The 14,660-nt window shown below is 49.8% G+C and overlaps 1 long non-coding RNA gene across 1 annotated transcript; it reads right to left on the minus strand.

The window, feature by feature from the left end:
- Positions 1-7,943: 7,943 nt before the first annotated feature.
- LOC141172199 (uncharacterized) lies at positions 7,944-8,453 on the minus strand. The gene is made up of 3 exons (XR_012252436.1): positions 8,199-8,453; positions 8,082-8,119; positions 7,944-8,007 (listed from the first exon to the last, which is right to left on the minus strand). It is a non-coding gene; the product is annotated as an uncharacterized lncRNA (long non-coding RNA).
- Positions 8,454-14,660: the final 6,207 nt, after the last annotated feature.

The following is a 14,660-nucleotide window of genomic DNA, read 5'->3' on the forward strand; positions in this document are numbered from 1 at the left end:
AGAGTCGAACTGGCAGCACAGGGACTGATCATTGTAGACATTGACAAGCGCGAGAGTCATCCAAAGATAACTCTAGGAACTAATGTGATTGAAAATTGTCTTGCAGAGGTGATTTTCATTTTACAGCAGGTTGCCAAGAACGCCAGCTCCGGCCAGCAGCGAGTGCTCCAAAAAGAGATCCGGGCACTGATGCGGCGGCAACAGGTGGAACTCTCCAGTGGTGAGATAGGAAGCGTGAGAATGTGTGACCCTTTCCCTATTGCCATGCCCCCGAAAAGTGAAATGATGATTTGGTGCCGGGCAGCTATTGGTCTGAGAGGTAGAGCTTACCAGGCAATGGTAGAACCAGTCTACTCAGACAGTAGGCCCACCATTTTGACGGCACGGGGGGTGGTTGATGTACGCCATGGGAGGGTGCCCCTTCGCATAATAAATATCGGGAAGAGGGAAGTATACCTGCCCCGGTATGCCACGCTAGCCAAATTGTATACCATCGACCAAAATTCTGTACAGTCAGTGGAACCCTTGCCTCCATCTCACCCAGAGGAAGGTAACGGCTCTAAGAAACCAATGGAGGACTGGTGTCAGCAACTACATTTGGGTACTGACTCCACTCCCTCACACCAGAAACAGGGAGTCTATCGGGTGGTTCAAGAGTACGAGAGAGTGTTTAGTAAACACCCGTTAGACTTCGGGCGAGTAAAGGGGGTAGAACACCACATCCCCACGGGAGACCATCCTCCCATAAAGGAGAGATACCGACCCGTACCCCCTGCACATTACCAACACGCCAAGGGGATGCTTAGAGACATGAAGGAGGCTGGAGTAATCAGGGATAGCTGTAGCCCCTGGGCAGCTCCACTAGTCTTGGTTAAAAAGAAGGACAACACCATGAGAATGTGTGTAGATTACCGGAAAATCAACTGTATCGCACACAAAGATGCGTATCCCTTACAAAGGATAGAGGAGTCTTTGGCTGCTTTAAAATCTGCTAACTTCTTCTCCACTTTGGATCTCACTAGCGGGTACTGGCAGGTTCCTGTAGCAGAGGCGGACCGGGAGAAGACCGCATTCACCACCCCGATGGGACTTAGCGAGTTTACCTGCATGCCGTTCGGACTCTGCAACGCACCAGGAACCTTCCAACGATTGATGGAATGCTGTCTGGGACACCGAAACTTCGAGACGGTCCTGTTATACCTGGACGATGTCATCGTCTACTCCAAGACCTACGAGGACCACCTGAAACACCTGGCAGAAGTGTTCGAAGCCCTGGCAAACTACGGCCTAAAGGTGAAACCCTCCAAGTGTCACCTCCTGAAACCAAAGGTGCAGTACCTGGGACACGTGGTGAGTGCTGACGGAGTGGCTCCCGACCCTGATAAGATCACCGCGATTAAGGAATGGCCAAGACCCTCCAGCGTAAAGGAAGTGCGGCAGTTCCTCGGGTTGGTAGGCTACTACCGAAGATTCATTCCCGGTTTCACCAAAAAGGCAGCTCCTATGCAGGACCTCCTGATAGGCCAGTCCAGGAAGGCCAAGAACCAGAAGCCGCCCTTCAGATGGGAGAAGCTGGAAGAAGAGTTCTTCCGCCAGCTGAAGATGGCCCTCACGGGGGATGAAATCCTGGCGTACCCGGATTACAGCCAGCCCTTTATCCTCTACACTGACGCAAGTAACATCGGGCTAGGAGCCGTACTGTCCCAGATTTGCAGGGGAAAGAACGGGTAATTGCTTACGCCAGCCGAAAACTGCGACCCACCGAAAGGAACCCTGAGAATTACAGCTCATTCAAGCTAGAGTTCCTGGCAGTGGTGTGGGCAGTCACCGAACGCTAATGTGGCACCCCAGGGGTCTGGTTTCCACAGTAATAGCAATATTACGTCTGAGAGCAGGTGGGAGGTCTCCTGGTCAGGAATCCTATGCATGCCACACCTCCTGCCCAGTCCTGGGAGGGGAAGAACTTCCCCTATATAAAACTGGGGCTGAGGCAGGGTTAGAGAGAAAGAGAAGAAGAGGAGTCCCAGACAGAGACATAGTCTGGTCTGGAGAGGAGCAGCTATAGGAAAGAAAGATCAGGAGCTCAGTGGGAGCAGTGCTAAAAGGAGTCAGGGGCTGGAAGCTGTAGAGCTCGCCCTGATTGAAGAGTTCTCACCGGACCCGGAGTCCGAGGCTGTGGGGACTAATCCTTACCCAGCAGCAGAAACCGACCGGCAGGGGATTTCAGGTCCTCTGGCCAAGAAACCCGAAGGCACGGTCACACTCAAGGGACCAGCACCGCCGTCGTGGAGCGGAAGCTACCAGAAGGCCCCGAGTCACCGGCCATACGGGTGAGCACCACACGGTACACTCAGGGACGTGGGCTACTTTTACCCGCCTCTAGCAAGGTAGCCAGAAGAGTACAATTAGTTGGGGAGGCCTACAACTCCGCCTGGCCAGGGGAGATCCTATCTGCTCACAGACTGACCAGGCCCCGATCGCTAGCCAGTACTCCGGGAGGGTCTACCTTTGCCACCAGTAAAGACCCTGAACTACACCGCACCGTCTGAGTGGTTCCTGGTGCCTGCGTGCAACTCTGCTAACCCCATCATTCACGTCGGCTGCCCTGAGGCCATACCCCTCCCGTTGGGGGTTATACCATCCACGCTGCACATCCGTACCACCGGCCTCAGCGGTCTGCCCTGCAGCGGCGGCTTCATAGCCGCATTCAACGGGTGGCGTAGTCGAACACTCTAACATCTACTGCTAAAGACTGCCATTTAGTTTGACATCCTGGGCACGGACCGGGTCACCGCCACGAGGACTACTACCCCCAACAGATCCGGCTCCGGGTATCCCCGCGTGCGCAACGCTGCACCACAGCACAGGCCCAGGGGGCGCGTCACATGCACACAGCATGAACTGGAGCAAGATTAGCAGGCTGGACTGACAGGTAAGATTGCGGTCTTGCATAGTGGGAGGTGGTGCACTATGCAAGCACGCCGCCAGGGATGTTACAGTACCCCCCGCCCCTTTACGCCCCCTCTTCTTCAAGCCTGCAAGGCTCTTCTGCATAGAATTTGGAGGCCAATCCTTCTCTTCAAGAGGATTACCTCTTCTGTCCATTAGAGGAAACGAAACTGATCTCATCATCTAGGTGACTAGGATGCTTCCTCCTATCAAGCCATCCTCAGCAACAGATGAAGTGGGTGAAGTACCAGCAACAGCACACAGGAAAGTCTCTCTCCGTTTGTTGTCAGGTAGCACCCTGGTGGATTCAGGAGACAACTGGAGGTCCTCCGCCTGGTTGAAGGGGTGCAGAGAATCGGGGGGTAACCACAGCTTCGAAGTACATTTTGCCAAGCTTAGTGGATGAAGTGGGCGGCGTACCGGGTGTAGGAAAGTCTCTCTCCGTTTAACAGGTAGCACCCCGGGGAATTCAGGAGACAACTGGAGGTCCTCCACCTGGTTGGAGGGGTGCAGAGACTCGGGGGTAATCACTGCTTCAATGTACACTTTGCCAAGCTTACTGGATGAAGTGGGCGGCGTACCAGGTACCGGGTGTAGGAAAGTCTCTCTCCGTTTATCAGGTAGCACCCCGGGGAATTCAGGAGACAACTGGAGGTCCTCTGCCTGGTTTGAGGGGTGCAGAGACTCAGGGGTAATCACTGCTTCGATGTACACTTTGCCAAGCTTACTGGATGAAGTGGGCAAAGTACCAGGTACAGGCACCTCCTACTGGGTGGAGGGAGTTTAAATATCAGTGACTCACATCAATAGGCTGGAGACGCATTAGGGGTGTGCTGCCGCCCTAAGCAGTCAGTCAAGAGGCATGCACACAGCATGAACTGGAGCAAGATTAGCAGGCTGGACTGACAGGTAAGATTGCGGTCTTGCATAGTGGGAGGTGGTGCACTATGCAAACACGCCGCCAGGGATGTTACAGTTAGTCACACAAAAAATAGATTTTTTTTACTCTGCATACAGCTGAATTTCAACAACACAAAATGACAAGATGGCTTATGACTAGTGTTGAGCGAGCATGCTCAACACTGCTCGGTACTCGCCCGAGCATCTCACTACTCGGGATGTTCGGCGAGCACCGAGCATTTCTGGGTTACTCGGGCGGGAGCTCTGGTCTCTGGCCTGCACGTTTGGCGCTCTTTACAGAGCCAATGAACATGCAAGGATTGCCAGCCAGTCACTGTAATGCTACAGCCATGTTGTTTGTGGGCATTACAGTGATTGGATGGCCGCACAGCATCACCTCGAGTATTTAAAACCGGGCGCCGCCATCTTGGACATAGTTGCTCCGGATCAGACAGTGTAGGGTCAGTGCTGCTGAGCTAGGGAGAGATTTATACTGCGAAATAGTGTAGGGTCTCTAAAGCCAGCCAAATCATGCAAACAGTCCTTCTCAGGACTAATATCCATCCTAGATATCAGGCAGGCAGGCAGTATAGGAGATGCAGTGGTTATACCAACAAACACTGCATTACAGTCCTGTGTGCTCCTGTTGGTCAAATTGCAAGACTTATCCCCAGGTCTCAGGGGCCAGGAAAAAATCCTTTTTTTTCATCTAAATCCTGTTTGAGTGTCTCGCTGACTGTTCAGACACCAATATATCTATTTTAACAAGTCTGGTATACACCAGGAAATTATAACTGTGGTTTTGCAGTTCCACGGTTCAAATCTCTGTATTGTCCACTTCTTTGTCTTTTTTGCATAAAAAAAAAAACATTTTCAGTGTCTCGCTGACTGTTTAGACACCAATATATCTGTTTAAAAGAGTCTGGCGTAGGTCAGAGAACTAGAACTGTGCTTTTACTCTTCCACAGTTCAAATCTGGGTGTTATCAACCTGCTTGCCTTTTTTCCCATAAAAAAAAACTGTTGGTGTGTGTCGTTGACTGTTCAGCCACGAATATATCTATTTTAACAAGTCTGGTATACACCAGGAAATTATAACTGTGACTTTGCAGTTCCACGGTTCAAATCTTTGTGTTATCCACTTTTTTGCATAAAAAAAAACATTTTCAGTGTCTCGCTGACTGTTCAGACACCAATATATCTCTTTAAAAGAGTCTGGTGTAGGCCAGAGAACTAGAACTGTGTTTTTCCTCTTCCACAGTTCAAATCTCCTTTTTATTACCCTTTTGCCATGGATAGTGCGAGTGTAAGCTATTTTACTTCATTTACAATGGGCAACGCGCGTGGCAAGGGACGTGGAACTGGAAGTTCTGGTGATGGTGCATGCAGAGAATGGGGCCATGGCCAAGGTGAAAATGTGCCACAACCAACAGCCACATCTTCTCGCTCCCAGTTCTTGACCGAATTACTAGAGAAGCACACAACAGCACCACTATTGCGAACTAATCAGTGTGAACAGGTTATTAATTGGATAGCAGATAATACTTCCAGTTACCTGGGTACCACCACCTCTGTTCTGTCTTCCACACGGTCAAGTGTTAGTAGCCGTGAGTCTCGACTGCATACTCCTCCTCACCCTGATGCTCCTTCCTCCCACCATGCCGAGTGTCGTCAGACAGCAACTGATCCCACAGTTGGACACTCTGAAGAGCTGTTCACTGGTCCATTTCCATATTTGTGCCCCTTTCCTGCTCCGCTTGAAGTGGTGGAAGAGGAGATCCCATGTAGCGATGGCCAAATATTTGAACAGCCACGGCCACAGGAAGGCAACGCTGGCAATTTGTCACAAGAGGTGGACGATGACGAGACACAATTGCCACGAAGTGAGGAGGAGGACCGTGGTGCGGAAGTGGAAGAGGAGGAGGAGGTGGATGATCTAGTAAATGACCCAACGTGGCAGGAGGACACGCAGAGCGAGGCCAGCAGCACACAGGGGGAGGGAGGCAGAGTACCCCAACAGGCAAGAAGAAGCCGTGTGGTGGCCGCAGACAGAAGACAGGCAACCGTTCCCCATTACACCAACACGAGGGACGTTGCCAGTACAACCGGTAGGTCTTCCAGAGTCTGGAATTTGTTTAAAGACTCTGCTGACAACCCCAAAAAGGCCATTTGTACCACCTACCAGGCCAGCATCAGCAGGGGTGACAAAACTACCAGTCTGACCACCACCAGCATGATCAGGCACATGTCAGCAAAGCACCCGACTTTGTGGGGCGAACCCCAGGGTCCACGACCAGTGTCAGCGGGTGTCACCACTGCTTCTTCCGCTGTTGTGCGTGTAAGAGAACCCCCTGTTGTGTGTTCAAGGCAATCCCCTGTCCATACTGCATGCAAAGATGCCCCCTTCTCTCAGTCTTCACTTGTTATGGCAGTTTCTCAAGAAACAGCATCCACGTCCACGTCCCACCGCAGCGTTCAATTGTCCATATCCCATACCTTTGAACGAAAGTGGAAATTCGCAGCCAACGCCCCAAAGGCCACAGTCCTAAATTCGCAAATTTCACGACTGCTTGCATTGGAAATGCTGCCTTTTAGGCTGGTGGAGACGGAATCCTTCCGCAACCTTATGGCGGTGGCCGTCCCTCGGTACTCGGTCCCCAGCCGACACTATTTTGCCCGGTGTGCCATCCCCGCACTACACATGCACGTGTCCCAAAACATCTGCCGTGCCCTCAACAACGCAGTTACTGGGAGAGTCCACCTGACAACGGACACGTGGACAAGTGCTTGTGGCCAGGGACGGTACATCTCCCTGATGGCACACTGGGTAAACATAGTGGAAGCCGGGACCCAGACGGACCTTGGGACGGAACACATCCTCCCCACACCGAGGATTGCGGGCCCTATGTCAGTCAGAGTTGCCCCCACAGTGTACAGCTCCTGCGCATCATCCTCCTCCTCCTCCTCATGTTCAGCCTCCATCTCAGATATTACCACATCAGTTACAAGCTGGAAGCACTGCAGAACTGCCTCAGCCAAGCGGCAACAGGCTGTGCTGAAACTCATAAGCTTAGGTGATAAACCTCACACTGCTTGTGAGTTGTGGACAGCTGTGAAAGAGCAGGCAGATCTGTGGCTGAGACCGCTGAACCTACATCCAGGCATGGTCGTGTGTGACAATGGCCGTAACCTGGTGGCGGCTCTGAGGCAAGGTGAGATCACACACGTACCATGCCTGGCTCATGTGCTTAACCTCGTGGTTCAGCGGTTTCTTAAATCGTACCCAGAGTTGCCAGATCTGCTCGTCAAAGTACACCACCTGTCAGCTCATTTTCGGAAGTCGGCTACAGCTTCCGCCGCCCTTGCTGTGTTGCAGCAGCGTTTGCAGCTTCCGGCACAGCGACTGGTGTGTGATGTCCCCACACGTTGGAACTCTACCCTCCACATGTTGCAAAGGATTTGTGAGCAGAAGAGAGCAGTTGTTGAGTACCAGCTGCAACAAAGCCGTCGATATTCAGGTCAGACTCCACACATAAGACCTCAGGAGTGAACCTGGATGTCTGACATATGTACTATCCTGTAGGTAGAAAATTAGCGTGCACACTGTCTAGTATAATCGAGGTGCAGATGCAATGGACTGGTAGTATTATTTGCATAGAAATAAGTTGATCGCACACTCTCTGGAATTTGCTTTTTTGGTGTAAATTTATTCACACAGGAAAAGAATATACAATGGTGACAATAAATGGCGACAGTAAGACGTTTCGGCCACCCAGGCCTTATTCATTAAGTCGCTACTGCAAAAAAGACAAATAGCACGATGAGAATACAGAAAACATAAAAAATAAAGAAATAGTCCTATCAAAGGGAATACATTTTTAAGGATACCTAATATTGGGTAGGTTAGTATAAGAATAGATAGTATAGGTAAACAGAAGATAGTGGGGGAGGGAGGTAGGGGAAGGAGGGGAGGGGGGGGGTGTTTACAGTTATGCAAACAATTAGTGAAAACAGTAAAAACATTAATAGGCAGTCATGGAGTACCAGGGGGAGCCCAGATGTTAAGTACAGGGGTAGGGGTTTTCCTTACTTGTATCTGGTTAAGATAATGGGACAAAGGAAGACACCAGAGTATACAGGTGGAGAGTCCAATTTGAAGCTGTAATGATGAGGGGATACGTGTCAGTGTCATCAAGTACTGGAATGCGTACATAATATCATGAATAGAGATACCTTCACATTGGTACTAGGGTTCATCTGCCCGTGGAGAGCTGCAATAGAGGTAGTGACTATTACACATGATGTCAGTAATGGAGGAATGAGAGCTTTTTAGCTGGAATGAGTAAATACCTGTGGATCCTGCCTCATCGACGTCTCATAGGTGGGGTTCCCAAGTGTGGTGGCTGCGGAGGGTGTATGAGCGGCGTTCCCACGCTGTGCTGTGGGCAATGTGGGGGCCTGCCTTCCTTTTGTATGCAGCGTCGCGCGCTGCCGGAAGTGCGTCATAGAGGGGGCGTGTCCCGGAAGTGACGAGTCACGATCACGTGACGGAAGCTTCCATTCATCTCCATGGTAATAGTAAACCATGCACTAAGTGGTGGGCAGTACCATAGAAGGGGAGGTGTGACTGTAGTATAGTGTTGGGTATATACTAAGTAGTGATGCGTCGCAGTGGGTCACGTGGGGAAGTCTAGCACAGGTAGTCATAGTGATGGTAAACAATTGCTGTCTGTGTAAGTCTTTTGAAATGAAAATAATGTTAACGAGGGCTATTGTAGTTAGCCACATCCAGTGTGGCAAAAATTGGCTTCCATTACCTGACCACTTCTCAAAAGCTAAACACACTGTGGCTCAGCTCCGCTTCCAGGTCATTGAACACGTGGCCAGACCTAGACGAGGGGGTAACCACATTAGTCTTCTAAAACAACGGGAATCCTACTGGATATATACTTTACAAACCCTCTCTCCTAAGGGACTCAACAGGGAAATAGACTGGATTTACTAACTGTTTTCCTTCCTTTACAGACCCACTGAACCATACTAACCTATTAGGTGAGTTAACTGCACCCCAGTATACAGTGACGACTCTTCCCCTCATTTACACGTGTCCACCCTGACCCTTCAATATAAAAAAACTCTCTTAACCGTTTATCCCTACACAATGCTCTTGACCCCCTTTGGGGTCCTACACTATCCTAAAGTATAACATCATACTTCATCCCTATGCGTACTTTACCTTATGCCTGTTTAATTAACCTCCCCCTGGTCCATCCTAACTACAATAGCCCGCGTTAACATTATTTTCATTTCAAAAGACTTACACAGACAGCAATTGTTTACCATCACTATGACTACCTGTGCTAGACTTCCCCACGTGACCCACTGCGACGCATAACTACTTAGTATACATCCAACACTATATTACAGTCACACCTCCCCCTCTATGGTACTGCCCACCACTTAGTGCATGGTTTACTATTACCATGGAGATGAATGGCAGCTTCCGTCACGTGATCGTGACTCGTCACTTCCGGGACACGCCCCCCCCTGACGCACTTCCGGAAGCGCGCGACGCTGCATACAAAAGGAAGGCAGGCCCCCACATTGCCCACAGCACAGCGTGGGAACGCCGCTCATACACCCTCCGCAGCCACCACACGTGGGAATCCCACCTATGAGACGTCCATGACGCAGGATCCACAGGTATTTACTCATTCCGCCACTGGTTTGACCGCCCTGAGCCACGGAACCGGGTCGCCGCCACGAAGACTACAACCACCAGCATCCACCAAAAAGCGTCTGGCTCCGGGTGTCCCAAGGCCCAGGGGGTGCGTCAGAACATTTTCATCACCTTTCACAATCACCAATGGGACAAGGCAGGGATGTCCTCTGTCCCCTCTCTTATACATCCTAGTGACGGAGCACCTGCTCTCATCAATTCGCCATAACCCCAATATTAGGTGGATTGAGGTGGGAGGCACCGAGTACAAGTGCTCTCTATTTGCTGATGATGTCCTAGTATATATCACTCAATCACATATATCCATCCATGCTGTTATGGCTGAAGTAGATCACTTTGTTACATGGTCAAATTTTAAAATCAATGCAGCGAAGTCTGAGGCCCTCGATGTCTCCCTCCCCAAATCCATATAGGATTCCATCCAGTCCAACTTTCCCTTTGCCTGTCCCTCACAGGGTATCAAATACTTAGGAATTTCTATTCATAGAGACCTCTCCCATCTATGTTATCTTAATTTTGGGCCCTTTATTGAACAACTCCATACAGACCACGGTTGGCAAGTTAGAACTGTTAGATTCACTACGTGAACCGCTGGTGTTTTGTGGAAAAGCACATGTACACTGCGTTCCAAATTATTATGCAAAAAGTGTTTAGGAGTGATAAGGGAAGAATTTGTTTGTTTGTCAGTTAAACTCATTGATGGTGATGTGTGTCAGGGCTCTTTATATCACTGTAAGCAATTGCAGACACCTGTGCTAATTAGTTTGGCAGGTGTGTCCAATGAAAGGCAAGACTACTTAAGAAGGCTCTCTCACATTATTAAGCAGCCTACATTTTCTGCCAAAATGGGAAAGCAAAAGGATGTGTCGGCTGCTGAGAAGCAACAAATTGTGGAGTGTTTAGGTCAAGGCATGACTACAATCAACATTGTGCGATGATCAGGATGAAGTGTCTTGGCAATCAAGAAGTATGTAGCTGATTCACAGTACACACGTGTGCGTGCTGATAAGGGCAAATTGAGGACTCTTTCCTACAGGCAATTACGTCAGGTTGAAAGAGCAGCGGCAAAAAAGCCTTGTCATAGCAGCAGACAAGTTTTTGAAGCTGCTTGTGCCTCCAACGTCCCCCGAACAACAAGATGCAGGGTCCTTCAGAGGTTTGCAGCTGTGCATACGCCATCCTGTCGACCTCCTCTATCCACTTCACACAAGCAGAAACGGCTCCAGTGGGCCAAACATTACATGAAGACTGATTTCAAAACTGTTTTGTTCACGGATGAGTGCCGTGCAGCGCTCGATGGTCCAGATGGATGGAGTGGAGGATGGCTGGTTGATGGACACCCCACGCAAACACGGCTATAGCGCCAACAAGGAGGAGGTGGATTAATGTTTTGGGCTGGAATCATGGGGAGAGAGATTGTCAGCCCCTTTAGGATCCCTGAAGGCGCTAAAGATGAACTCCATAATGTATGTGGATTTTCTCAAACAGCACTTCCTGCCATGGTTCAAGAAGAAGAACCGTGTATTTCACAGCAAGATCATTTTTCTGCATGATAATGCACCATCTCATGCTGCACATAAAACATCTGCATCTCTGGCTGATATGGGCATAAAAGGGGACAAACTTATGGTGTGACTCCCATGCTCCCCTGACCTCTACCCCATTCAGAACCTTTGGAGCATCATTAAAAGGAGTGTCTATGATGGCGGGAGGCAGTTCGCATCTAAGCAACAGCTCTGGGAGGGTATTCTGTCCTCATGCAAAACAATTGAAGCAGAAACCATCCAAAACCTGACAAATTCAATGGACGAGAGAGTTCAGAAGCTCCTTTCGAACAAGGGGTCCTATGTGAAAATGTAACATCACCTAGAATAAAGTTTTGAGTTGAAAACTGTTTGATTTCAGTTTCTAACAACCTGCTAATGCTTATAATTTCAAAAATGACCATTTTTTTGGTCTTTATTAAAATGAAAAGGTTGATCGAAAAGTTTGGGGGATCTAAGAGTGTGGCAACCCAGTAGTCATGATTACTTCGAATTCTGACAATATGAGGGTCATGCTGCAGGTAGTGCAGCAAGAAGGCACTTATGTGTCTTGCGCATCTCGGAGCCCCAAAATTATTTTCCGGGCTAGATGCAGCTAAAAATTATTTTTAATTTTAAATCTGGTGAAGCTTTAGTATAGATGGCCTAATAGGATCAGTGCTGCACACTGCTACAAAGCCCAAATTATTTTCCAGTCAAGATACAGATAAACATGATTAGTAATTTGAAAGCTTAAAACGGTTGGTAGGGTGATTTTAACCAATCATCAAGCTTTTACTCTCCCCAGGATGACACAGGGGTAGAAAAGTCGTTTTGGATCCATGATTTGTTCATCTTTATGAACGTGAGTCTGTCTACATTATCAGTGGAGAGCCGCGTGCGCTTATCTGTCAGCACACCACCAGCAGCGCTGAACACACGTTCAGACAGAACGCTGGCTGCGGGGCATGACAAGATCTCCAAGGCGTAAGTGGCTAGCTCCGGCCATTTATCCAGATTGGAAGCCCAAAAAGAGCAAGGGTCCAGTGACACAGTCATGGCTTCAATGTTTACTTGGAGATACTCCTGTACCATCGTCTCTAGGCGTTGACTATGTGTCAGACTTCTTGTCTCCTGTGGCCTTGCAAAGGATGGGCTAAAAAAGTGGTGAAATTATTCCGCAAAATTGATGTTACCAGCAGATACTGTGGTTCTGTTACGGTTTGAGTGCTGAACACTTGACGGTCCCACGGTTGGCAAGTTGGAACTGTGAGATTCACTACGTGCACCACTGGTATTTTGTGGAAAAGCACATGTAAGATTCTGCAACAGTCTCTGCTGATACTCCTGCATGCGTGCATCCCTTTCTATGGCAGGAATAATTTCTGCAAATTTACTTTTGTACCGGGGATCTAACAGTGTGGCAACCCAGTAGTCAGGATTATTTCTAATTCTCACAATTCGAGGGTCATGTTGCAGGTAGTGCAGCAAGAAGGCACTCATGTGTGTTGCGCATCCAGGAGCACCAAGTCCCTGTTGTGTTGGTGGCGAGGTAACAATCATGCTTCCTTCCTCTGTCCTCTCCCCCCAACCTCGCACAACAGAAATGTGATCAAGGTCTCCCTCATCTGATGAGTCTTCCATCAGTTCGTCCTCCACTTCTTCCTGGGCTCCTGCACCTTCCTCACTAGTTTGGCTGCTACCATGCGCCCTGGTAAAACCATCTCCCCCACCCTCACATGCCTGCCGCCTTGGTGCTGCCGACCGTCTGGACCTTGCAGATGTTAGCCCTTCCGCATACAACTCCTCCTCCTCTACTTCCTCCACCTCCTCTTGTGCCACCACCTGACTCCGAATTCTGTTTAACATGTGCTCCAGCATGTAAATCACCGGAATAGTCATGCTGATAATGGCATCGTCAGCACTAAACATCTTCGTCGCCATTTCAAAACTGTGCAGAAGGGTGCATAGGTCCCTGATCTGAGACCACTCCTCCAGCGTGATTTGCCCCACCTCTGAATCTCGTTGGCCCAGGCTATACGTCAGAACGTATTGCACCAGGGCTTGTCGGTGCTGCCACAGTCGCTGCAACATGTGCAGAGTTGAATTCCACCGGGTAGGCACATCGCATTTTAGCCGGTGAAGTGGCAGGCCCAACGACTTCTGTAGAGATGTAAGTCGCTGAGCTGCGGGATGCGAATGGCGGAAGTGAGCACACAGCGACCGTGCCCTCTGCAGAAGGCCATCTAGTCTGGGATAGTGGGCTAAAAATTGCTGGACAACCAGGTTCAACACGTGAGCCATACAAGGCACGTGTGTGACATTGCCCCGGCGAAGGGCCGCACCCAGGTTTGCAGCATTGTCGCACACGGCCTTCCCTGGTTTCAGGTCCAGTGGAGACAACCATTCATGAAATTGGTTCTCCAGAGCTGACCACAGCTCCTCAGCTGTGTGACTCACATTTCCCAGACATTTCAATGTAAAAACCGCCTGATGACGTTGAGCCCTACTGCCAGCATAGTAAGGAGGTGTGCAGGATCCCTTCTGCGCAGTTAGAAAGCTTGTGGCATGACCAGACAGGCTTTGGGTGCAGGTGGAAGACCGAGAGGAGGTTGAGGAGGCAGAAGCAGTGGAGGAACTTTGACATAAAGAGGATTGACGCACAACTCGTGGGGACGGCAAGACTTGGACAGCAGCCCCTTGTCCTGCTGTCACCATAGTTACCCAGTGCCCAGTCAGCGACATGTAATGCCCCTGTCCATGCCTACTCGTCCAAGTGTCTGTGGTGAAATGCACCCTGTCACACACAGAGTTTCTCAAAGAAGCGGTGATGTTGTGTGCGACATGCTGGTGGAGCGCAGGCACACCTTTCTTTGAGAAGTAGTGCCGACTGGGCATCTGGTACTGGGGCACTGCGACAGACATAAGGTCTCGAAAATCCTCTGTGTCCACCAGGCGGAAAGGCAGCATTTCTGTAGCCAAGAGCTTGCAGATGGTGAAATTCAACCTCTTAGCTTTCTCATGGCTAGGAGGAAATGGTCTTTTACTTGTCCACATCTGAGGGACCGAGGGCTGGCTATTGTGCTTAGACGGGGTTGATAAGGGTGTCCCCGGCAAACTGCCGGTCTGTGAGGAAGATGCAGGCGGACATGTTAGGTTGCCTTGATCCAAAGGTGGTGCTATCGATGTCGGACAGCGCTCAACACCAGCTGGTGTTCCCACCTCCAAAGAAAATGAAGAGGTGGCAGGTCTGCGCCCCAAAACAGGTGTGACTGCTGTCCCCCCAGTCACAGAGGATGAAGAGGCCGCGGATGCACAAGATATGGCAGACGGTGGTTGGCCCGGCCGGCTAGGCCGCATTGTAGCACACTGAGCTTCCCACTGCAACTTATGCTTCATGTCCATGTGCCGGTTCATGCATGAAGTACTCAAACTATGTATTTTTTGGCCTCTACTTAGCTTTTGCTGACAAATGTTACAGATAACACGAGTTGGGTCATCTTTATCGATCTGAAAAAATGCCCAGGCTATGCAAGGCTTAGCACCCAT

The sequence above is a fragment of the Phyllobates terribilis genome, unplaced genomic scaffold, assembly GCF_046119375.1.
Source record: "Phyllobates terribilis strain yellow unplaced genomic scaffold, ASM4611937v1 Scaffold_1__5_contigs__length_1240528914, whole genome shotgun sequence".
NCBI lineage: Eukaryota > Metazoa > Chordata > Amphibia > Anura > Dendrobatidae > Phyllobates > Phyllobates terribilis.